We start from the raw sequence: 27341 nt of genomic DNA, 5'->3' as shown, positions 1-27341 counted from the left end.
CTTCACAGGTCCCAAGAAAGAACACATCTTTACAACCTTCCAAATGACCGAGTCAGCATGGGTTGCTACAACAAATTGCTGTCCGATATGGAGACTGGAAGTCAGAGACCAGGGTGATAGCTTGGCTGAGCCCTCCTTGCTGAGGATCTTCTGGATTGCAGACTGTTGATTCCTTATGGAGAGAAAACTCCACTGATGCATTGTGGCAGGGAGAGAGCTCTGTTTCCTTCTTCCTGGGCACTGCTCTCACCATAGGGGTTCCACCTGCTTTACCTGATGTAACTTTATACTCATTTCCCAAATATCATCGTGTGCGGTAAGACTGCCTTTGAATCCTGGGAAGCCACAAACATTTAACCCAAAACAATGACCTTCAAACCATTACACCGTGAGTGAGCAGTGTGTGAAGACGAATCTTTCAGTATTTTTCTTGTAAAAGGAGAAAGGGTAGCTGAATTGACTCTTCCATGTAGTCTATTGAATTTAAGCAAATGGATTTTCTGTAATTCTTTTCAGAGCTGATTCATTTTATCTGCATGGCTGTAGAGCCATATTTGAACGTTAGGTTTCTTTTAAAAATCATGAGAGATAACAAGTGCTTCCAGAATTTGTTTTTGCCGAAGAAAAGTAACTGCAAAGGAACATATGGTAAAATATATTTTTAATTACTTTTCAACAATGTTAAATGATTTTCCCTTGTTTTCATGTTTAATGCTCCTGATCAATCTTACTGAAGGGTCTTTTCAGAGAAAAACAGAGCGTTTTGAATAACAACATATGACTAATTTTATAGGCAAGCTAGATCAGTGTGTGGAAGCAACATTCTTACTGCAGGAATCCTAGAATTTTGTTCAAAATTCTTTACATTATGCAGTGAAAAGCACGTTTCAAAAGTATTTGTTTAATTATTTCCTTGAAAGGCAGAGTGACTGACAGAGAGGGGAAAGACAGAATAATACAGATCATCCGTCTGATGATTCCCTTCTCCAAGTGGCCACAAAAGCAGTGGGAGGCCAGGCCTGGTGATGCTAGGAGCCAGGTGATGCTAGGAGACTCCATTCAGGTCTCCCTATTGGTGGCAGAGCCATCCTTGCCTCTCTCCCTAGCAGCATCAGCAGGGAGTTGGATGAGAAGCAGAGCACGTAGGACTTGAGCAGGCATTTTAATATGGGTTCCTGAAGCTCCAAGTGATGGCTTAGTGCACTGTAATGCTGGCCCCAGAAAATATTTGTATTTCCCTCTTCCCCTAAGCTATTGATTTTGACATTTCTAGCTTCTTTGAGTTGCTGTGGCTTTTTAAAATGAAATTAATTGTGGGGGGGCGTGTAACATTTTCATGCCAAGTCTGGAGCTGGTTTGTTTCTTTCAAGTTCATGTAACTGGACACTAGCAGGTGTTTGAAATCTCGAGGTTAAAGAGTTAATTTTTTAAACCCAACCTCATCAGTTTCATTATGTTATGGAGATTGTGGTTTGTGCAATATTTGCTCCTTGGATGGGCTGCTGATATTGAATTTCAGTGAATTCAAGTGGCAAAGAAAATCTCCGCTTAGATCCACACCGCAAAATATCCTTATTTCTTATGTTCCTTCTGACAAGCAGCCAGAAATTACATAAAATACAATACCTAAGAAGAGATGATGCTGAAAATCTACTTTTGTTGAATGTAGTCACGTTCATAAAGAGGGTGTGGCTAAGACTATGTCTTCTATTTTCATTGATGATTATAATAGACTGGTGCTTTTGGAAACTGAATTAGACACTAAATATTTATTCTTGCCAAATTTTAACTAATTTATTAACAGAAGTAATTTGAAGTTCATTATGAAACGTGTGGAGAATGTAGATTCAGCAGGTTCATGTGAACCACAAGATGAGATGGAGTGGGTTTGAAGTGTGGTGGGGAAAAGCTGGTGAGAGGCACTCTTACTTTTCCTCCTGTGTCCACAGGTGCACAGAAGAAGGGTTAGAGGATGTACCACTTCTTGCTGTCGGACTACACATGTGCCAGGGAATGAAGAAGTGTCATGGTGCCATCTTCAGGACCAAGCAGAGGGGAAGACCATCCTAGGGGAATTACGTGAGTGGCACATAGGTTAAACACAGTGGGGCAGATGTGATTTCCAACTAGTCATTCTAAGTTAGTTGCTCTGTCCCATTTTTGTTCCTTGTCTAATGGCTCTTATGCTTTAGCCAGAGATGTTCTGCTTTGTGACTATGTTTGGGTCCTCTCCATCATCTTGAGTGCTCTGAGAGGTTGCTAGCTTTGTTGAGCAAGAGGTGCCAAATTTGATCTATCCTTACACAAGCTCTTCACTGTTCTCTGTGCATAAGTTCTAGGGCCTGATGGCTTTCCATAGTTATCCAACAATGTCTGTAGACTGGATGCTTGCTGTGTAACTTGGCCGAAAGAGTTGTTTAGCTTACTTATCTTTCCACCTTTAAATTGGGCACTTGAGATCTTTCAGATTTGAGAAGCATGCTGTCTTATCTTTTTGGTGTACCTGGATGTGATATTTACCCTTTCACCTGAGTCAGCCATGGGAGGAGCCTAGACATACACCATATGTTTTGAGGCAAAACCATGCATCCATAGATTCTGTTCCCTGACATCTGGAGTCCTATAGGACTGAGGCATCCATGAGGTTTAAGGAGCCTGCTCCTGGCCAGACCCCCAATCTGGCCTTTTCCTGTCCCATCTTTGTCTTGTTATGGAGAGTGCATCAGTCTTCTGGGAGCATCCTTTCAGAATCCTTATGCCCCAAGGCCTGGCTCTTGTATGGGTAGGCTGTTATAGCAGTCTGATCTCACTCAATCTCCATTCCAGCTTGATGTGTATCAGTGGGTACAATAGTCTGGCCTGCTTTACCTACAGATCATTCTCTTGCATACACCAGCTAGTGTAGTGGCATGGGTAGAGCCAGGATTAAGGACGACTTTATTAGCTAAAATATTTTGTTTAAAGACATTCAAAATTTATTAATACCAAAAGTGATGAAGAAAGATTCCATCTGTAGTTGTTAGCTAGGAATCCATGTTGCTTTTAAAAAAAAATTAAATGAATACTCACCAAAGGACGGAGTGAAGCAATACTTGTCTACAATGTAAGTTTCACAATGGGTGGTATGTTTCCCCATCAGATTGGCCCAAATATTTTGCTAATGAGCAAAATTCAATGAGGCAGATGTCTGATGTGCAATTTAAGGAGACATTAAGCAACCTAACAGAAACCTAGCATACCATGGAAATAAAAAAAGAGAAATTTACTGTTATTTTTGTTAAAACATGATGAGGTGTACACGATTATGCAGATGTGGCTGGGGGTACAGAGTCTATACACAAGATGTTTACATTAGGTGTTAATCTATTTAACTAGAGGAAGATTTTGGTACCATAATCCAATGCTTGCACCTATAACAGAACACAAGATTTCATTCACCTTACTGTGGACCACAGGTGTACTAAGGTGCTTACCTCGGACTACAATTTGTGTTCATAGTTCCTTCTCAGTATGATCTCCCGGTCTGTTAAAGTGGCAACAAAAAGCAGAACAACATCTCACTCTTGAACGGTACTGAGTCCATCATTTTGTAACTAGAATACAGATGAGTAAAAGCAAAAACATAAAAGCGCAAACCGCAGTGTCTTAAGATGTTTGTGTCTCCTCCGTTTGTTCTTTCCTTTTGTCTTTCCAGGTCGGTAGCCCCAGCCTGTGGTCTACAGATGCATTGAAAGTCATACTTCATTGCTGACATGACTTCACAGATGAGGTCACTTCCTATGTCCCATAGGAAGTGTGTTATATATGACCCTTCAATGCAGATTCTAAGGTACCTACTACTCTAGAAACTCTTTTTAAAGGCACAGGATTCTCTCATGGTGGAGGGAGACAATTAGGTTTTCTCACAATTGTACCAAAACAGTGAAGTTTGTGGATGGACTTGAAAGCAACAACAACAACAAAAGAAAGTCCCTCCAAATCTCTTCTTCAGATATTGTCTATTTCCAATGGACTTCTTAGGCACAAGACTGCAAGAGGAGTTTAACATCTGCCTTGGGTTTTTATTTCCTCATTCTTTTCATGATACTACACTGAAGTATCCATGTTTAAGGCACCTTCTCAAAAGATTTGCATGGCATACTTAAAGACCTCACATATTTTCCAGCTGTTGTGTATTGCTTTTCTTGGCACTTCTTTTCTTTACTCATCTCTGGCACTGCCTGCCTCCTATTTTACGCTGCTATGAGAATAGCCCACTCAACAGCTGTTCTCTAAGAAGCCAGACTGCTGACGCTGTTGCGATGTGACATCTATCCTGCAGGTAGGAGGAATCCTTTTGGCAGTTCCTGTTTGTGCAGGAGTGGGTTAGGCTGCAGTGCAAAGCTACGCTTGGTGCACAGTCCAAGCAACTAAAACTTCCTTAACTACACACAACCCCAGGACTCATCGATACACTTGCTTTACATTTTGCTGAAGATGAAACCATGGTGAGGAATTATAATTTTTGCTGCTTTCCAGAAAGATGTGTTTTCCATTGGTAGGAGCAGAGGTGGGATTTTTGGAAAGTGTGTTTTCTATTTTTAGGAGTAGAGGTGGAATTTTGTTTAAATGTTTTGATTCTTCATTATTCAGTACTGTTACTACATGCTTACTATATTGAACTGTGTTTTAAAATGTGAATTTAGCTAATAGATTTTCCTCCCCAAATAATACCAAAAGGCTTTTGATTTGATATCTTTAAATCACGCTAGCCACTTTTTATTCTTGGTCTAAGACTGTGATTGGTATGGGTTAAGTTCTGTGAGTCATTTTGCATTTTTTTGCTATTACTATGTGCAATGACTAATTGAAACTTGCCAGTTTGAGATAGACTTTCTTTGGAAGAGAAAGCTGTACAACATTTTGATTCCAATTGGGATACACATTCAGATGGAATTTTGATCATGCTAAATACAGCTGCTCTCTTTTCTTAACCACTGTCTTCTAAAAGAGTATCAATAAGCATTTCAACCACCACTGTTATCACATCACTTCCATTTTCACCACTATCATCTTGGAAATTACTCAGTATGATGTACTGGCTGGTTCTTCCACTCTGTCTCTAGATAGCACCTGCCAGAAGTCTGGCTTTGTGGTTACAGTTTTAGTTCTATTTCAATGAATTGCGAAGGATTCTTAGAAACGCCTGCTTCTAAAATCTCATTAGAAAATGGCAAAGTTTCTTTCATATTTAATTTGTATTTCAAGAGGGGAAGAAAGCATACTCTTACTCTAGTGTGCTGCACACTCTGGTCTGAAAGTGCAGGCTCCAGCAGTGGTCAATGCTGAGAATTTTAAATGTTGCTGATCACATGAACACTCAGATCAAGCAGGAAGAGTCAGTGAGCACTGAGCATGCGTCGATAATACTGCACACAGTGACAACCTAATCCTGTGCAGTTAGGCAACTGTTAGGACGTGCCCTCCTTGTTTCTGAAGTTTATTGTTTGTAGTAAGAGAAATTCTAGTATTTTCGGCTCAGTTTAATTTCCAAATTGATGTGGGAACTACAAATAACCGCTTTAGGAAAGATAGAGAAGTCTTTGAGAATGAAAGCTGGCATTGAAAAAAAAAAGTCTGCAAAACTTTTGATTTTGTAATAGAGGTTTGTCAGTTTAGTATAGTAGTATTGCCGCAGACAGAAAATACATGAAATACCCATGATGAGAAAACACCACAGCGTAGTAACTACAAAATAAACAGCAACTGACCCTCCTGACAAACGCCCCCAGTCAGTGTTGGTATCTGGGTGTCTAGCTGTGCAGGACAGTATTGGACACTATTTGATTCTTTATTCATTACTATTGTCAAATGCATCCTTTTCTAGCTTACCTATTCCTGTTTTTGACCACACGGGCAACGTACAGTGGTGCTAAGCAGAACTTTCAAAATCTGATATTAAATGTTAACTGTAGTACATGATACCAAATCAGATTATCAATTATGTGAAATCTGTATGAAATCCAGTTATAAAACATTTGTAGTTTTTAAACAAAACATTGTTTAAAAGATGGCTATTTTAATATCATCTCGATGCAGTCCTGAGCAGAATTTGCCATTCTGTAAGGAAGTTTTCTACCATCTGTCATTTTTTTTTTTTTGATGAAAATTTTGTTAGGGAGAATAAAAATACCATTGTCTGTTGCATGAACATGGTTGCCAGTTTTTAAGTTAATGAGATAGAGGCCCTGGGAGTGGGTGAAAATGGTCAGAGAGTGGTTGTAATAAGTGTGAGTATTGTTAAGGAAAACTTTGCAGGCTGAATAAAATTTCTGAGTGCTTAATGATTTTGGAAAGCTCTTTACGAGGCTGCCACAGACAGGGACAATTATCTGTCCTTTACTACATCGTCAACTGAAAGCGAATGCACTTTATTAATTGAGTGAACCATTTATATTCAGTTTTAAAAGGACTTGCTTTGTTTTTCTTATTATAATTCAAAAACAAATGAATTCTCTGTTATCCACTATGTGAACTTCAACATCAAGTAATACCTACTTGAAGAACACAAGAAGCTGTCTACACTTGCAGTCTCCATATTTTTGCTTACCACTCACAGAAGTAGCAGATGTGTTAAGGCCAAGGAAATGCAGTAACATGAATATCTCCAATGTGGAACATGGATAGAATCCCTACGCCACTCAATCAAAGCTTAAAAAAATCTATTATGCCAATATACCTCATGTTGAGGTTAAGAGCTATTTATAATGTCAAGAGTGAATTTTTAGGTGGAGAAATGCTATTCAGAACGGAAAAGATGATAAAGGTTAAAAAAGGATGTCTTCTAAGTAGACATTTTTCAGAAATACTTATAGTCCTGTATAGGGTAAGTCTTCTGGGGGAAATAGAGAGCCACTAGGAATAATATATAGCAAATCAAATAGCCAGATTTTAGGTTTCCTCAGTGAAACATGCAATGAATTCTGCTCTTGAAAAGACTTGATTAATCATAAAAAGAACATTTTTTCTCTAATATTATCCTTTCAGATACATTTTCCTTGAAGACTAATATCAGATCATTTTAGTTAGAATTGTGCTGTCTTGAAGAAATATCTCCTGCGAGCATTCTTCTGCAAAGTACTTTTTTCTCTAAATGCCAAAGCACAGGTGGGACAGATAGGTGGTTTACTAAGATGTAAAATGAGCCAAGAATAGGCATACTGGAAAAATCAAATTTAGAAACTTACATACATATATATTAAAGCTGTGCTAACAACACTGGGAAATATAAAGGGAAACAGGTGGAAATGTTGTAATAAACCTTTCAGAAACCTTATATTCCTTTTAAACTACAGTTCAATTCCCAAAGGAATAATCATAGATATCTAATAATATTTAACTTACCTGCATTGACTGTTATTAATATTTATTATTTTTGATGCTATGTACTGTTTTACTTCATTCATGTACAATGTATTTCGTCCTGTCCCTATTATTAATTTTGATGTTGAATTATTCACAATTATACTACTATGGAGAAAACATAGCAATGAATACTGTTAAGAGAATTGATAAATCCTGGGCTCAAGCTGTTGTAGCAAAATGTAGCTTCAGATAACTTTTTTAAACCCTTAATTACTTTGTCAAATAAAAATAATGAGTTGCCTTTAAAGGAGTTGGGGTTAAGATCAAAGATGTGGTTGTAAGATAGCTATACTTTATGCATCATAGTGTACTGGGTAAATGTATTTCTCTCGAGGGTAAACCTTAGGGATAATTCATATCAGATGAGATTTATTTTGCAAAAATAGGAATCGGTGGGTACATGCCTTTAAACTTTTATGGATTTTATGAGTGCTCAAAAAAATTTTAGACTCAACCAGGAATGGTAATTGTCTAATGTCGAACACAATAGTGGGTAAAAAAGACTTTGTGTCTTCACTGATGATGGACTCATTATAGAACCACCAATAGTTTTAAAGGCTAGAACTTACAAAAGAATGATGCCTTACAAGTACATATCACTTTGTTTTCTATCATGGGCACATTTTCATATATACTATGTATCATTTTGCTACCACATGCAGGAAGTTGAGAATACATTGTTCAATTTGTGTAAGAGAGACTATACCTCACACATGCACACAAGTACACAAAGTTTATGAATGGGAGAAACAGCTTAAAGAAAAGACTTTGATGGGCCCGGTGGCATGGCCTAACGGCTAAAGTCCTTGCCTTGAACGCACCGGGATCCCATATGGGCGCCGGTTCTAATCCTGGCAGCTCCACTTCCCTTCCAGCTTCCTGCTTGTGGCCTGGGAAAGCAATCAAGGACGGCCCAAAGCTTTGGGACCCTGTACCCGCGTGGGAGACCCGGCAGAAGTTTCTAGATGCTAGTTTCTGATCGGCATAGCATTGGCCGTTGTGCTCACTTGGGGAGTGAATCATCGGATGGAAGATCTTCCTCTCTGTCTCTCCTCCTCTCTGTATATCTGACTTTGTAATAAAGATAAATAAATCTTTAAAAAAAAAATAGAACAGACTTTGAAAGCTAAAAAAAAAAAATTACTTTATTTACCTGAAATGCAGAGTGACAGAGAAAGAGAAGAAGAAGCAGAGAGGAAAAGAGTTATTTCATCTACCGGCTTAAATGGCTGTGCAAGGAGGACTGAGCCAAAATGCGGTCAGGAGCTCCATCGGAGCCTTCTGAATGGGTTCTGGGGATTCAAGAAGTTGCCATCTTCTGCTTTCCCAAGCATATTAGAAAGATGTCGGATTGAAAGTAGAACAGCAGGAACTTAAATCGGTGGCTGAATGGTGTGCCAAGGATGCTATTTCATACATACTGCAGGGAACAGATAGCACCCAGAGTGATTTCTAATACAATGATCAAATCTTGAGGTATTTCTAAGTTATTTTTAAGAGGTATAGTGTATTTCCATTACAACAATCTAGTCATCAACAGAAATACATACACACATACTTTAAAAAAATATTTATTTTTTATTGAAAAGTCAGATATACAAAGAGAGACAGAGAAGAAGATCTTCTGTCAGCTGATTCACTTACCAAGCAGCTACAACGGCCCGAGCTCAGCCAATCCAAAGCCAGGGGCCAAGAGATTCTTCCATGTCTCCCATGCAGGTGCAGGGCCCCAAGGCTTTGGGCTGTCCTTGACTTCTTTCCTAGGTAACAGGCGGGGAGCTGGGTGGGAAGCAGGGCCGCAGGGATTAGAACTGGTACCTATATGGAATCCCAGTGTGTGTAGGATGTGGACTCTACTACTAAGTCCCAAAACACATTCTTTCAACACATCCACCTATAGCCATGTGCCATATAAGACATGGTCTATTTATATATGGTAGTGATTTCATTAAATTGTAATATACTGTATGTAAACTATGTTATATGGATATGTGTAAGAATACTCTGTAATGTTTGCGTAGCAAAATTGTCTAATGACACATTTCTCAGAATTTTTCCCTATTGTCAAGAGACATGTGACTTTATACACAATCCTTCTCTGCTTAGAAATTCAATAAATTAAGTTAAAATTTGTATGTGCTTATTACTTACATTCAGAATCATACATGTAGACAAATTCTTTATGTGAAATCCAATATATAAAAATGCTCAATTGTTCTATCTTTATAACTGGAAATTTAAGAGGACCATTGCTTCTTTAATTTACATTTGGTACCTAAACATGTGAAAGATATCTGTACAACTCATTGTTTTGTTATACCTTCCCCATAAGTCATCTTTCAAACATTTATCTAACATCATTATGGCATAAATTATAATTAAAATCTTAATATTATTTGTCTGCCTCTTTATAAGAAACTAAATCCTAAGCTTAATAGAGTAAGTATTATTATTTCGTCTGAGTGTTTGTTTATAGAAGTTTTACACACATATCAACTGGGCACTTGCATTCAGGATTCCTCGTGCAGATACTAAGGTATAATGTGAAGCCTGAATGTCTCCAAGAAGAAATCTATTGCCACACTCTCTTATGTAGTTGCAGCATGGGTCAGTCTCCTGAGAGGCACGCACTTCCTCAGTGTCAGTTAACTTCCTCTGGGGTGAGTGAGTGAGAAGGCAGAAAAAGTACTCAACAGAGATTCACCACTTTTTTTTTTAAATTGTGACCATGATATCTAACACTTTCACTACATTTTATTTATTAGGAAGGAGTCACTGTGCTAAAGAAGTGCTCAAGAGTTAAGGATCACATATTTGCCTTAATTTAAGAATTTAAGATGAAATGATGTCAATATGAAAAATAGTACCTGTAAAATGTAATTTAAAAAATTATTTTATTTTTAACATATGTATTACTCAATACTATGTCCACTAATTCCATAATGTTGTGGATTGTTGCTGATGTTATGTTGGGGCTTTTGATTGGTCGGGATGACACTCTGCCGGCTCTACCTTCAGACCGGAGATGGTCTCCACAAGAAGCCATTGAACTTATCTGGACAATAAGATGCCGGACCCTGTGCTTGGTATAAGCTTGCAATGAAAGACCCCAACTGAACTTGAACTGTGGCAATGCAGCAAGGTGGAGGAATCCACCACGGGGGGGGGGGGAGGGGAGGTTTGGGGGAAGGGGTGGGAGGAATCCCAGTACCTACAACTGTGTCACATAATGCAATGTAACAATAAAAAAAAAAAAAAGAGTTAAGGATTGCACAGGACCATGAGAAAGATAAGATGAGATCCTGAGCTGCTGTGTTGGCGGGCTGCTCATCTTAGATAGAGGTTAATTTCTACAGAAACAAATGGGATTATTTTATTGAAACTGTTTCCATTAATAACATATTTTGATAAATCTGGCTTACTGTTGAAACTCAATATAAATCCAGTAGTCAATGTAGATGTAAATTTTGACAGATGTAAATTATAAATGCATAAAATGTTACAGCAATAAATGGTTGGAATGTCTCGAATGACTCCGCTTTTAAAACAGTGCTTTGTTTTTTATTCACTTTAGTGAATACTGTAACACTTTTAATCAATAAATGTAAATTACAGATGTTAATATATGGTGATGTTTCAATACTTTTATACTTTGCAATGTTGAAGTCAAGACTGACATATCTATCTTGATTATACAATTCTTGATATTTAAAATAGTATCAATTATATTTCATTAAGCTGTAAGACATTGTGTAAACTCTTCCAGAAAAAGTTACCTTTTGAAAGTTCACACTGTTGTTATTGCAACACTAAACTATCATTGTGAGCCATTCATATATTGGAAAGAAAGATATTGTGGTAAAAGTTAATGAAGTACTTACAAAATACAAAAATGCAGTTATAAAACATGCAAAACCTTCGAATAAAATGGTAAATATCTACCAAAATTTTACTGTCAAGATAAAAGCATAATTAATATCAATTTAAAATCATTTTCTCTTTCTGTTACTCTATTTATACAACAAGCACATACAAAGCCCCTCATGGGTAATGGCTCAAATAAGTGGTTTTCATTTACACTGTGCGTTTTTTCCTGCTTAAGTTCTTTCTATTTTTTAAATTATATCCATTTCTTTTCTCTCATTGTATCCACTGAATTTCATGTGTTCATCTGTTCACAATAGTAAGTTATAAAGATTCATTTATTAATTGAAAACTTTGAGTTACGTTTCTATCATATTCTATTTACCTGAGTTTCTTTTAGTCATAATGTTTTCTTGCTTCCTCATGTTACATTATTGATTATTGTTGCATAAGAAATTAGCTTAAAATTGAGCAACTTAAGCAGTGCATATCTTTATTATCTGTTACCATTTCTAAAGGTCTGGACTCTGAGAGTCGTGTGGCTGAATGGTTGTAGCTAAGAATATTTCACGTGATTAACCAGAGTAGCGTTCACTGAAACAGGCTGGAAAACCACTGCCAGGCAGGCTGTGTCTAGGGGCTTTCTCTACTTAACATATGTTCTTCTATATCCAGTAACACTGCCTGGCAACTGGATGCCCTCGCAGAAAATGATCTTGGGGACTGACACAAAATGAAAGCAACACTTTTATAAAAGGAACTTTCAGGAAGTACATAGCAAATGTGTATTGTTAAAATCTGTACATAATTTTAATTTTTTCCATAGTAAACCTATCTTTTAATTTCATTTTCAATGAACTTTCCAGTTGGGATGTACCATTATTTAAACGATCTCCTATTTATTGAAAGCAAGTCACTATGTCCAAAACATACAGAAGGGGAGATGATGACATAAGTGATCTGAAGACCAGAAACAAGACACCATTATGCTATGTTAGAGACTGCCTAGCACATGTATCTGGTTAATGTAGGAATGATTCTGGAACGTTATAATGCTCACAATTGGCATGCCCATTTATTTCCTTTAAAGATTATTGAGTTTGACTTTGGCAAGCAGATGCTTTGCTGCTAAATTAATTTTTAATCTCATTAAGATGTGTAGACAGGTGTCAACAGTAACCCTCTAAAACCAGAAACATTAGTTTCATCTAAATGTGACCTTTTTAATGCCTGAAATCTTCATCAAAATATCTATGCTCTGGCTTGATAGATTCCCTGGCTTTTAAGGAATATTAGGTTTTATATGCTTACATAAACAAATAAAGACATGCATATAAATATACATCTATGCATGTATATTATTACTGTTAAGGGTGTGTGTGTGTGTGTGTGTGTGTGTGTGGTGTGTGATTGTCAATTTGGGCTTTCATTGTGTGCCTGTTATACTGTGAACTCCACTGATGTTGACATTGTGGTAAAATAGCCTGCTCCATCATCTTCAGCTTGGATGTTTGAAAACCTAATTTGCATGACAAATTAATTGAAAAAGAAGTATCACATACTTATCAAATTAGATCATGATTTAATATCGAGTAAGTAGCAGTAGACAATAATTGTAACTGATATACACACTATACAACAATATTCATTTAAAAATATTGGTTTCATTGGTTCTCAAGTCTGCTTTCTAGCCTAGCAGCACGAGGATCCCAATCTGTACTCAGATTCAACACCTTTAGGATATGATGCAATTCATTTGCATAAACTGCCACAAGTATCCAATGAATAAAGAAACTGGGTTTCAAGGTCTATTACTCAAACAGTTGAATTATTATTTGTAGTTTAAGTGGATTTTAAGTGTATTTACATACAATCATTCTTATCACACCTGAGCAATAAAAAATATTTTAAAGCTAAACCTCCAAACACCATCTTTTGCCTAAAGCTTGTGAGATCGTCCTAGACAATTTCTGATTTTGTCCAAATACTTTGATAGTACTCTCAAGATTGATGAACTCATCAAGAATCCATGAGTTTCTTTTAAGGGTAATATAGATATTTATGTTATGTTTGATATGCATACTAAATTATATTTGCATGTTGTTATCTCTCTAAATATAGTAGCACATCTCTGTTAGCATAAATATTCTTAAGATGATTTCTGAAAACACAAGGAAGCAAAACAGAGAATTTTTCATTGTGAAAAATTTGTGTTTATTACATTTCTCTCCAAGATAAAGTTAACTTTTGGAGAGCTTCACGGTTCTTATTATTCTAGGCACAGAGCAGAAAACATGTTCATGCAGAGTGCTGAAAATCCTAGATAAGGTTAGTGTGACTGGCAGTACCAAGCCAGCCGTACATAAGTCATCTTGTATGCCTTCTTACAATTTTTGACTAGTTGTTGCTCAAGGGGGAAATTTATTAACTATGAGTAAAATTCAGACCAAAGGATCTATTACAACTGCATTTTTATCATGATAACTCTACCCTCAACTTTTGTCATTTAGTGTGAAGATACAGGTTTCAGAATAAATCATTTGACCATTCCAGAATGCTTTCATAAATAAAATTAAGTATCAGTGATTGGACTCACAACTATGAGGAAGAAGCACATGTGCTAAATCATTTCTTTCTTACCAAATGCATGCTTCGTGCTGCCCCTGCTGTGCCAGTCTCAAGTTATTTTGGAGGTTGGCTCACCAGCTGGGCTTTATTATACCAATTAGAAGGGTGACCTTTTATAATAACCAGTGGTTTTTCAAGGCAAAATTTGTAAGGCTATATATGCAGAACATTACAAGTGAACAAAGAATTCAAATCCATGCCATTTTAGGTTGTAAATCTGTAGTTTTACAGCCTATTTCCATTTCATCATATATACATTAGATTTCATAGAAATAGAAACAAAATAGAAATTGCATCTCATTCCAATGTCAGTTCTGTTTTATTTCCCTTATGAAATCACATTTGCTTTACTGTTTCTTAAAACATGTCTAAAATATGATGAGAAATATGACTAAAATATGTTGTTGATTTGATGACAAATACTTCATATATACAAAAATCATTTTGTCATTCTGAAGTGAGTATATTTAGCATTATGTTTTCAAAATCATTTGAATTGTGAATAATTATTTATCAATGCTATCAATTAGGACATATTTTGGAAAGGTATAATATCTGAGAATCTTGTTTTCCACCATAGAATTATTGCTCTAAATTCAATAAACACCAAAATAATTGTTGGAATTGAAAAGAAAATATTTATAGCACAGAAAATTAGAAATAAGCTTTGGAGTTAGCTCTACAACTAGAAAGACATCTGACCTTACTTTGAAGGAGTTAATTTTCTTTCTTTTAATTTCACTATCTCAAAATAAAGCTAGCAATTTCAGTATCACAGAGCTGTTAGGAGGCTTATGATGAGATAATTTCTGTAAAACATTTTTCCTTGAATGTCTATAAGGGATGCTCAAAAATTATTTGTTGAATGGGTGCCTGGGTGAGTCTTTCTGGTTCAGTCTGACAATGTTCACAGCAGCTTGGCTGGATCAGAGGGCAGCAAGGAATTCAGTCCATCTCCCATTCAACTGGCAGAGTCAACCACGGGACGCATCAACCGCTGTTTCCCATGTTGCATTTCAGCAAAAAACTGTGATGAGAGTGGAATCAGGACTTGGGATTTGAGTATCCCAAAGCATCAGCTTAATCACTACATTAAATTTTTACCTTTCATGTTTTTTCAAATACTTTTACAGTACAAAAGACTAGGCCTTTTATGAAAAATAAAATGATTTATGGGCCTGGCGTGATAGCCTAGTAGCTAAAGTCCTTGCCTCTCATGCACAGGGATCCTTTATGGGTGCTGGTTCGTATCCTAGCTGCTCCAGTTCCCTTCCAGTTCCCTGCTTGTGGCCTGGGCGACGATGGCCCAAAGACTTGGGACCCAGCATCCACGTGGGAGAACATGAAAAGGCTCCTGGCTTCTGATCGGCTCAGGTCTTGCCATTGCAGCCACTTGGGGAGCGAATCAGTGGACAGATCTTCCTCTCTTTATCTCCTTTTTTTCTGTAAATTGACTTTCAAACAAAAATAAATCTTTAAAAAATCGAACTATGACCACATTAATAAGCAGATATTACAGTGTTAATGTATACATTTGTTACATTGCAATAAAATGGTAAAAAGGAAAAACATATTTACAAATTTGCTTATATAATTTTTCACAAAAAATGAATGCATATTAAAGAAAAATAGAAAATTCATAAAAGATTAACGGAAAAAAAACAATAAAGTGTGATACAATTTCAATCCCATTCCATTGACAAGAGTTCAAAAGAAATAGTAGTAATTATTGTTAAGGAGAGAAAGCTGTGGAAGTGCACATTTAATCATTTATCTATTGGCAATATCTAAAAAATACATATATTATTACAAATCTAAAACCATACTATCAGACACACATATCTAACAGAAATCTGTAGCATGCTACATTTCTGAAGGCGCATGCAAGTACGTTTATCTACAGTATTATTTGTAAAAGAAGGAAATACTAAGCCACTCCTATCTTCCATTAGGAAGAGAATGATAATTGAGGGAACATAATGAAATAGGACAATTAGTGAGTTTTAAATGTTTTAGCACAAATAAGCATTAAAAATGCAAAAGCATTTTGGAACTTCTTCCTTTTTCAGCTCATTTGTATGTATTCAGATCCCCATTTGTATTGTTTTGTGACATTTATTACTTATGGAGACCTAAATACAAATTTACATCCAACATGCATACATATACATGTATGTCCTAAGACATGAATTAGAATGTAAAACCTAAAATACATGACATTCACTTAAGGGAGTACAGACGTAAGGAAGTATAGAAAAGAGGGAAAACCAGACCTGCGAATGGAAAAATTGGCACTTGACATTTATCTGTGGCATTTTAATACAAAGAAAAATGATCTATTCCTTCCAGATCCTTTTAATGTATTCCTTTTTATATTCCATAAATATGCCTTAATGATTTAAACTTAAAAAATAGTAATTGTTATGTACAGAGAACTGAGTCCATGATTCTTGATCGTAGAACCTTTCCAGGACAACTATTTGGCATCACATTTAAAACATCTTGAAAGCTTTTATTGGACACTGATTTTATGCTAGACAGCGTCAATGTTCATGAGACTGAGGAACAGTTTCAATTTGAGTAGTCTAATAAAGACTTGGAGTGACAACTGACAACTTGCAGCTAGAATTTCCTTAGAATGATTGTTACCATTTGAGGCTTTCTATGTATTCTATGTGCAATTCTTCATAGTAGTATCTGTTTAGAAGCATAAATAAATAAACTAAAATAAATGGACAAATCACTTCGTTGAGGAACTATGTATATGATGATTTCATTCTATCTTCTTGAGATGTCACTTTTTAAAATGAATCAAGGATGGCCGACATTATAATTCAGGTTCTCAGGCAAAATCTTCCCTCTTGTACTTTGTTCTGCTCTTCTAAAGGCTTTTAGGATATAAATGGGATGAAGACATGCCTATGGAATGATCCATTTAATTTATACTACAGTGAATCAAATTCCACGGGGTCTTGAGTATTCACTGGTGTTTTGGTAGTTACATGAGAGCGAGGTGTGTCTCTAACAGTGCATTTTCCTTGTGGAAAATTATAGTCAATGCTGTGCTACTGCAAGGAAGCTGTAGATTATGACCACAGGTATTGAGGTAGAGTTTCCCACTAGGAACTGAAGCAGAAAGAAAACTGAATGTAATTTTGTCATGGTTATTGATAGTCAAGAAAAGTCAGATGAGGCAAGTTTGTATTATTTTTGGAATGTGCATTTCTTTACTCTCAGAAGTTGAATGTGCTTCCTTATAATACAGTCTCAACTCACATCAAACTAAAGATTATGGATTTTGCATGACCTGATTATTTTGGTGACTTGATTGCTTGACTTTATATGGATGTAAAAATACTTTGGAATTTGAGTATAAGCAGATTTGAAGGTGGGACTGTGTTCCCTCTCATACAACTATCAGTTGCAATGAGAGATGCAGAATTCAATAACCGAGATGGAGATGGTCTATTTAAAAAAAAAAAAATCCATGAAACATATACTCGAGTCGCATATTTAAGGTTGTCTTATTTTTAACATTGATGATGAGAAATAATACACACACACAAACGAGTACTGAAAAGAATCCTAAAAAAGTAACAATGAAGTCAGTCAGATTCTGAGCTTCTGCCAAATATATTTGGCAAGCAACTCAAGGTGGACTCAGAATGTAACAGAAGCAGTGGTGGCAAGGGCCACCTGTTTCTTTTAAGAGAATAACTATTGTTGAACCCCTGGCGCTCAGCAATGGCGCCTTGTTTCCACAGACAGAAAGCAAAGCACTCTGTGGTTTTAGTCTTGGGAATTCATGCCAAGTTGGACAGAATCATCCTTGCCTCCGATTGCAGAAAACAGAATGCCAAAACAGCTGAATTATTTGCTGTCATGAGGGGTTTTGGAGGACTAAACCTTGTTTCAGGCCATATAAATGTGATTTGTGTGTATGTGTGTGTATAATACGTACATGGTTGAGACATGTATGGAATAAAAATACACACATGTACTAACTCATTTATCTTCAGGAAGGACAAATTGACCTACCAGGCAGAACATCAGATTTGGTGCCAGTACCTCTGACACTTTCTCATTTTGCCCTCTGTGTATGCTGGTCATCATATAAGGTGTGAAGGATGAGCCTTCAAAAAAAAAAAAAGGAAAAAATGAAGAATGCAGATGTAATTTTGGATATAAGCAATATCTATTATGTCCTAGAAAAGAGCTATTTGAAAATGCAACCCTCACAGCACTGTGGAGAATTTATGTGGCTGTTCATGTCCTTTAGTCTCTTCAGAGGAGAAGTACTACCATGCCAACAAGAAGTGTCAGAGATTCCTCATTTCTGTAGTGGAATAAGCCTTGCAACTCAGATTTGAATGCAAAAGTCTTTCTATGCCCGAAGTTACTTAAATATCTACTTGGTGGTCTCTCATTTGAAAGAATAAAGAATAAAGAGTGAGTAGTTGAGAGTGGCTGCTTTGGAGAACCACACAGTATTTTTGAATGATAAGAAAAGCTGGTAAATACCATTCTGTAGAATTACCTGCTGGCAAGTACTGGCTTCCATGGTAGCATCAGCTAAAGAAGGCTCATCTTTAATAAACATAATCAAAATGAAAAATTAGAAGCAGTTAGGAGTAAGGGGTCTAAATAGGACTTCTCTGCAGGCAGAGAGTAACATGAAATTTCAAAAGAAGATGTTCAACAGATCCGAAGTGTTTTCTGGGCTTCATTGGTTTGCTGTTACCCTGAACTTTCTGGACAGAAAGTATAGATTAGTATCAGAATTAACAGTCTTAACTTCACATTTCCTACATGCTGTCTGCTAAAATCTGCGAAGAGTAAGCCTACTAGAAGGAGGGTTTAAATATTTAAATATCTACAACCAAACTTGAATTTCAAGGACTACTATACCCTAGTCGATTCTTTCAACAAAGATTTGAGAGTAGTTTTGCGATGGCTGACAATGAGTCATTCAATAACATATATACAAGTATTTTATTACTAATGGCAGAAGATAAAACATCTGAATATCTTTTGAACATAATTAATCAATTTGTTGTGGGGAAATGTTATAAAGGGATTGTCTGCGGGCATATTATCTCCGACAAACAGTGATGAATGTTTCATGGCCAAAGATAACAACAAAAATCCTAAAAACAAACTAACATCTTTCATTTTTGAGGGCCTATGTTGTAAAATCATTTGCCTATTAGAAACCTCAATATCCTCCATGTGTTACCTTCTTTTTGAGATACTGCAATGTTAGATTCTGTAGATTATTTGTGTATGGGAATGCTGTAAGAAGTGCCAAAAATATAGGTATAAGGCAAATTTGAAATGTGTGTCTTACAAACAATATAATTGCGCATTTTAAATGATCCATTATTTAGAAGCAGATAAATTTAGGTACGGAAGCAATTATGCTACTCGCTAGCAACAATATTTGGCAAAAATTCTAATTTATCTGAACTCAGATAACTTTCAGGTTTATATTAAGATTCGAGATGATTGGAAAATTTCTTTCTATCCTCGATGGTATATGATACAAGCGAAATGATAATGAACTATTACTGTGCTTTTATGAAGAGAAATATTTTGTATTTTAGTAATTCGTAGGCTTATTTTATAATACCAACACAGGGTAATGGTGAACACATAAGATTTGAGGTGATTGTACCTTCCTTTGCCTACTTGTCACCAACTTCTTGGACAATTTCTATTACTTACGCTAAATATCATTAAGAAAATTTCTATCTACCTGTGCTTATTTGAATATATTTAGGTAGTCTAACAGAATGTTAGTATTTTTGGGGAATATCCTGTGTGTTTCTCTCATCTCATGGCTCACAATCTTCTTCATAAGGAAGAATAATAATGGATTTTTTTTACTTGTAATTTTCTTGCTTTCATTTTTTTTTGTTTACTCATGTAAGACTGTACCTAGTGTAATATGCTTTATTTTGTATGTTATATGTCCTGTAAGGGAAATATGATAAATGTATTCTGTAACTATTCAATATAATTTCTGAGATAAAAGAAGTCTTAGTTACCTCACTTTTGTCATAACAAATTCCGTTTGCTTTTTAATGCTTTTCTGTTTGGGGGTGTGGCTTTGTTACTTGTTGTAACATATAATGCTTCTATAGTCATTTAAAATAGTTATTCCCCTTTTTTTGAGAGAGAGAAAGGAAGAAAGATAACTTTTTAAAAAAGACTTATTCATTGTTATTGCAAAGTCAGATATACAAAGAGGAGGAGAGACTGAGAGGAAGATCTTCCATCCGATAATTCACTCCCCAAGTGACTACAAGTGTTAGAGCTGAGCCAATCAGAAGCCAGGAGCCTCTTTTGGGTCTCCCATGTGAGTGCGGGGTCCCAAAGTTTTGGGCCATCCTCGACTGCTTTCCCAGGCCACAAGCAGGGAGCTGAATGGGAAGTGGAGCTGCCGGGATTAGAACTGGTGCCAATATGGGATCCTGGCACATTCAAGGTCAGGACTTTAGCCGCTAGGCCACCACGCTGGGCCTTACAGATTACTTTGAATCTTCAGGTTCCCTGTGCCAACATTTTCAGCAGAACTCTTGGTCTATGGTGTGTAGGAAAGGGAAGTGAGGCCTTGTCTCATCACTTGCTGCCTCCTGGTGTACACATGAGAAGGAAGACAGAATTGGAAGTGCAGCCAGGACCTGAATGCAGACCCTATAATATGAAGTGTCAGATTCCCATTCAGCATGTCAGCCTCTGTGCCACGAGCATGCTCAGTAGAAATGTTCTTGATCATATATTTTATACCTGTAGATATGTGCAGGATATAAATGAAATTGCAAAATCCCTGAGTTTTTCTGAAATACATTACATGAATGAATTGTTTGGTTTTAGAGTGTGCATAATCTCAGATTTATAAAACAATAGAACATTAGGTTTCAACATTACTGGAGCGATAATACTTAATACAAATAGATGAATAAAACAGAAAAATCTTCGAACTAATTTAGCTTATCTGATGAGAGTGGTGATGGTGCGGATTCATGAAATGTGCAGGATAATTGGCTATCCGTAGAGAGGAAAGAAAATACTGACCCTTATTCATAACATAATTTCAATTCAGTTGGTATTAGAGACTTAAGTAAAAATATACAGAAGTATAAACATTTAAAAGACCACATAGATAAACAGTATTACCTCGGATGAACAATGCCAATGGAGGCAAAGACATGAAAGTAATTAAAAAATAAACTTACATATCCTAACATATATTTAGTCTTTCAATGAACACAAAAAGTAGAATAACACCAACCTCAGGTAACGGGAGACATTTCCACGTGTTTGAAGAGACAAAAGCCTCACCACTTGAGTTGACCAAACAGCATTCAAGCATACATGAAGGAATGAAATAGTAGTTAAATTATTCTTTCCTAGCTATGGTCATATTACTTTTCTTATAAAGGATCAGAGATGAAGTGTTTCGCATTTCAGATTACATATGCTTTTTATGTCACATATTTTTTAAACATGTTTAGCAATTGCTTCCTGTATTAAGAGCAGGAGTGTGTTCACGAATTTTAAAATTTCAAAATATAAAAAAATTCATGGGGTCACATACTCACAGTTGGAACAAAAAGGTCTCCAAAGTGCTTCTGGTTCAGTGGCCATTCTACCAGTGAGAAACTTCCTTCAGAGGAGACCAGAGCTTGTGGTCTGGTCAAGCCCAAACAGTCCAGGGCTTGTGGACAGCCTGGAGTGGGAGCAAGGTCCGTCACTCCTCCCACTAGTCAGTGCTACTGCCTTGGACAATTTCAGGATGATTCTTTATCAGGTGTAGCTGACACAGCTCGTGTTAGGGCTGACATGACTTCCTAATTATTAAGGTAAGTCGTTTTAGTGTAAGTTGGACATGGCTTGTTTCTGGTTTCCTTGAACAAGGGAGAGAGTGGCTCATCAGAGACACAATAACATTCCCTTTTATTAAACCTATCTTTCAAAAGAGCCATAAAATGAGCAATTTTATCAACAGCCTGTTCTGAAATGGACCACTTTAAAAGGCGACAGGAACTGGTTTGGCAGTTGACTGATCCTGGAGAGTTTCAATGGGAGGAAAAAGCCCCATCAACATCTTCTTTCTAAATTAAAACCAGAGACATTGTGGGGGAAACTGCTGCCTTTCCATATGTTCTTGGTCTCCTTATATAAAAAGCCTCGGGGGAAGACTTTGCCAGCCTCCTGACCTCAAAACAGACTTTGAAGAAACTTTCAGTGATGGTAAAATTCAGTGTTAGAAAACTTATATTTATTTCCAGTAGACGTGGGAAAAGTTAGTGGGTATTATTGACCTGAAGTGTAATAATGTCCCACAAGGCTAACCTTTAAATCTTTATGTGCTCAGTAATTCAAGCTATGCAGAGCATCTTTCTCTGTCTTTAGGAAATATTATAACATTCTATAAAGCCATAATAGAAAAGAGTAGTGGAAAGGGCAAAGGGAAATTACCACTTTCTCCGTAACAGCTCTGCAGGGCATTCACACACTCAGTTTACTCAAATGAGATCCTTTTGTCAGTCTGCAGAGAGTTTCCTAAAAGAAATATTACTAAAAGATATTGTTCTGAAACTGAATCTCTTTATGAATCTGCAGGACCAAAGCACTTCTTTCGTTAATACAATATGAATTAGCAGCTTCACTGAGATAAGTTTCCTAAGCTGATAATTTTGTTTGTGGGAATATAGGCATTTAGGAGTAACTCTGTAATAATGTTTTTCATCAATTTAATTTTAAGAATAATAATTACGTTCCTTGGGTTCCTTAAGATAATAAATGATAGTTTTTAGATGTTGTGAATTTGCTTATTGTTAAAGTTTTCAACTCAATGAATTCTATTTCAAGTAATTTCTACCTCAACATCTTAACTCTTTCCAACTTGTAGGTTATTTCTAAAGCTGGAGAAAATAGACTTGTTTATTGTTTTGAAGAAGCATCCATAAGCAAAGGAGTGATCCTGGAAACAACAGATATTTCAAAACTGCTCTGGTAATACTAAAGATGACGAAATTATATTAATAATGGCAAGAGGTAAATATATTTACCTGTTCAAATTATGAAGTTTTTTTTTATGATACTGCCAGTCAGCTGGCAGGATTGTCATAATGATAGGTACTACATAGCCATGATTAGTTCTCACTTACGTTTTCAATACTAATTACAGTTCCTGGGTCTGGTGTTTTCCTAAATAGCATCCAGACTGAGCTAATGTCACAGCTTGCTCATGTGATGTTTAATGACAGAATGGGAACATAACACAGACACATCTGTACATACAGTAAAGGTCTCGGAAATATAATTACTTAGAAAACTGGTAAAGAAGAAATCTCTCATGTCTGATAAAGCCAACTTTACAAGAATACTCATCCAGCTCACAGTGCAACTTCAGAAGTGCTCTCATTAAATTTAGAAAGAGGCAAGAGTGTCCTGTGATGCTGCTCTTTTCTGCTTTATTTTGAAGGGCTTAGCCAGCAGAGACCATTATAAAAATAAGTAGAGTTACATGAGTTACGCAAACGTAATTCATAGGCAGAGAAATATTTATTAGTTTATCTAGGGGTTAAACAAAATAATTATTAAAAAATTAAAGACACATTTGATATTAAAATAGAAGCAACCATAGCAACAAAAACTCTAAGACAGACACCTAGAAATTAACTCAGCCATACTTGTGCAAATACCTTGAATGAAAAGAAAATAATCTATTCTAAAATATTGAGAAATAAGTATGTAAAATGTGATAATACCTACAGATAATACAGGTTTATAAAAATATCAAATTTTCATGTTTTGTAAGCATTTTGTAAGTTTCACAAACTGACTGCAACTTTCTTATGTAAGAACAAAGGAGTAGTTATCGATATTTTGGGGGGAAGATCAAGACCTATAAGGCTCAAGGAAAAATAATCTAGTTAAGACAATGCAGTATTAATAAAGACACTATTACGCCAATCAACATATTAGGGAGACTAGACAATGACAAAAGGTAAATCTGCCTTTAAAATCTGATATACAAGAGAAGAACTAAAATATTGATGAGAAAATATCAAATTTTTAATTATTGAGTGTGATGGGTCAACATCTTCAGCAAAACATTAAGGAACCACATCTGAAAGTTTTGTTCTTACTATCTTTAAAAGAAAATGTAGAGTATACAATAAATCTCAGGATTTCAAATACATTAAACAAAGTGTAAAAAGCATATGAGTTTGATCCACTTGATTAAATTAATATTCAATATTTTTATCCAACCAGAGACCATATGTAGAATTAATATATAATTAGTCAATCAAATAAGTAGAAAACTTCAACATATATTCCACAGGCAAATTATTATTTAACAAAAATTTTTATTGGAAAGGCAGATTTACAGAGAAAAGGAGAGACAGAAAGATCCTGTGTTCGTAGGCTTACTCACTAGGTAGTCACAAAAGCCAGAACTGAGCCAATCCGAAGCTGGGAGCCAGGAGTTTCTTTGTGTCTCCCATGTGGGAGCAGGGTCCCAAGGACATCTTCTGCTGCTTTTCCAGGCCATAAACAGGAGAGTGGAAAGGAAGTGGAGCAGCTTGGACATGAACTGGCATCCATATGGGATCCCAGTACTTGCAAGGTGAGGACTTTAGCTACTAGGCTACTGTGCCATGGCCAAATAAATAAAGCTTTACATTTTTTTTTCAAAAGAAAATTGAATAGGAATAAATATAGTTTGTGAATAGTCTGCAATTATCCTTGCTTCCATATATTTATTTATTTGAAAAACTAAGAGGGAGAGCGCGAGAATAGGAGACCTTTCTCCAAACAGCTACAACAGCTGTGTGGTTAGGCTAGGCTGAAGGCTGCGGCAAGGCACGTCATGTGGGTCTCCCACACGGCTGGCACGCTGAGACCATCTTATACTGCTCTCCCAGGTGCAGTGCAGAGATTAGCTGGATCAGGAATGGACCATCAGGCACTTGAACGTGTGCTCTTGTGAGACTTCAGCATCAAAGGGAGCAGGTCAATTCATTGTGTCACAATGACCTTCCAAATGTAATAGTTGGTTTTACGATGTGTACATTTTTTCTTTCAAGATTTATGTCTCTAAAGTGTCGTCTGACTTGCTTACTTACTAAAAGTGTCAGTGATTTTCTTTTTTGAGAAGGCTTTGTACTTTTTATTATTGTTATTTTCCATGATACAGTTTTGTAGGGATAGAGATTCCTCACCACCACCTACCACCTGTCCTCTTTCTCCGTCCCCATCTGTCTCTCTCTCTCTCTCTCTCTCTCACACACACACACACCATTTCCCCCATATTATTACATGGTATAGTCATGTAATAACAGTTACAAGTTTAACAGTATATTATTGAGATAAATTGTGGCATTGTAGGTATAAGTAATAATATGAAACCTGGTATCACATGTCGAAGTGTATTTAGCAGTTTCATTGGGACTCCTTTTATTTGAGGGTAGAGATGCATACTGTGAAGTATCTTCGCTTCCCTGTATGCTAGTCTTCTTTTTATGCTTTTATTGAGCAAAGTGCACATAGATATGGCTTTTCAATTATGGACAAAAAACACCCAAACATTTTACAAAGAATTGCTCATATAATTCCTTTGTGATAAATGATTTCACACTTACTTTGCTGAACCAATCGGCAATGCCTATTAGATTTCAAGATGCATGTATTGTTCATCTAAAGCTTGTAATTAAAAACACACTTGTGTGCTGTTTAGCCACAGAGCTATTAGTAAATAAATGGTTTATCAGATGATTTTAGCATGGTACTGACAAACTAGAGTTGTACTTATGCAAAGTTGGAAAGGGCAGTTTTATTCCTTAATACTTCAAAAGGTGCGTCTTTATGCAACTGGCAGAGGTAAACACAAGATATGCAATACTGCTGGCAGCATAACAAAATATACTGTTTGACAATAACCATTTTTAGATAATTAGTAAGAGTAATTCCAAAATAATGCTAAAACCAATACTGTAATAAATGGCACAGAGCAGGAGCAAGGTTATTTCTGCTGCGCAGAAAGGTTGTTTGCACCAGCCTTGGCACTAATGTGGAGTGTTAGTCTAGGCTGTTCTTTATGACATCAGCAAGTGATAGGAGTGCTAGGAAGTTTTCGATTCCATTGCAATCTGTGAAATAAATCTCACGCAGGTAGTCCATCCCTGACTAAAGTGTCATCATGTAGCACATACTATATACACCTCCTCTAGCTCATGGATGAGAGGGGAGACATGAGCAATAAATGTTCATCGCAGCAATGTTGGTGACTAAACCTCAGAAATAATTTGTCAACAACAGAGTCCCTAAGTTCCCATGTGTTCACAAAGCAGTATGCTATGTAACCAGTCAGATAAATGAACTGGAGAGTGGTTATCAGAATACACTGACCTCAGAAACTTAACACTGAATGGAAATGGGAAGGTATGAAATCTTTGTCCACAATATTGACATGCACATATTATCTTGTTTGTTGGTGACCAACTGTTTTCTTTACTGCTTGGAATCTAAACCATCCTTTTGCAACCACTCAGTACATGTGATTTGTATAAATATTTAAGCAATAGAACTGAAATAAAAGCTGAAGAATTGTTCCTGTAAAATCCAGGGGAGTGGTTGCCATGGGCAGGGAGAAGATAGCCTGATATTAAGGATGCTTATCTAGGGTTTAAATAGTGTATGAAATGTTCTATGTCTTAAGAATATGAATGAAATTTAACAAAGCACAAATATTTAATCAAAGTCTCTTCTCTGTTCTATGTCATCTACTTTTTATTCTCAATCTTTTAAAAGGTGAAACCTTTAAAAAATTATATGGGTATATATAGAAATAAACAGAAATGTTCAAGAAAATATTTTAGTTAAACATCCTTTATGTTTTGTTTCCCTTTCCTGTCACTTGGTTTTTGAGATCTCATTGATTTTATTTTTATATTTTGTTACATTCAAATCATGGCAGATTTGAAGCTTGTAAAATATTAGACAATATCTACTCTTTTACAATAGATTTGCTAATATGGAGGGGACAGTTACCATTACTGGCACTGTTCTATCACTGAAGAGGCAGAGACAGATAAAAAGAGAGAGGGATAGATGGGGAGAACTTTTGCTGATTAATTCCTCAAATGTCTTCAATGGACTGTGGGCAGAACCCCGAGCCAGGAACTCATCCCTTGTCATGCATATGGGAGGCGAGGACCCAACCCACTGAGAGATCACTTGCTGTCCCAGGGTCTGCACTGGCAGAGATCTGCTGTCCTAAGCAGAGCCTTGTTCCGAAATGGGATGTTAGAACTTACATCTTAAATATCTTAATTGCTACAATGAAATGACTGCCTTAATTCAATCTAAACTAGTTTTGATGGGTTATTCTGTACCCAAACTATTTCCTAAACTTAAGTGAAAAAGTTAAG

This window comes from Ochotona curzoniae, unplaced genomic scaffold (genome assembly GCF_017591425.1).
Source record: "Ochotona curzoniae isolate NIBS_2020 unplaced genomic scaffold, NIBS_Ocur_1.0 contig_43, whole genome shotgun sequence".
NCBI classification, from domain to species: Eukaryota; Metazoa; Chordata; class Mammalia; order Lagomorpha; family Ochotonidae; genus Ochotona; species Ochotona curzoniae.
This window is presented reverse-complemented; position numbering follows the sequence as displayed.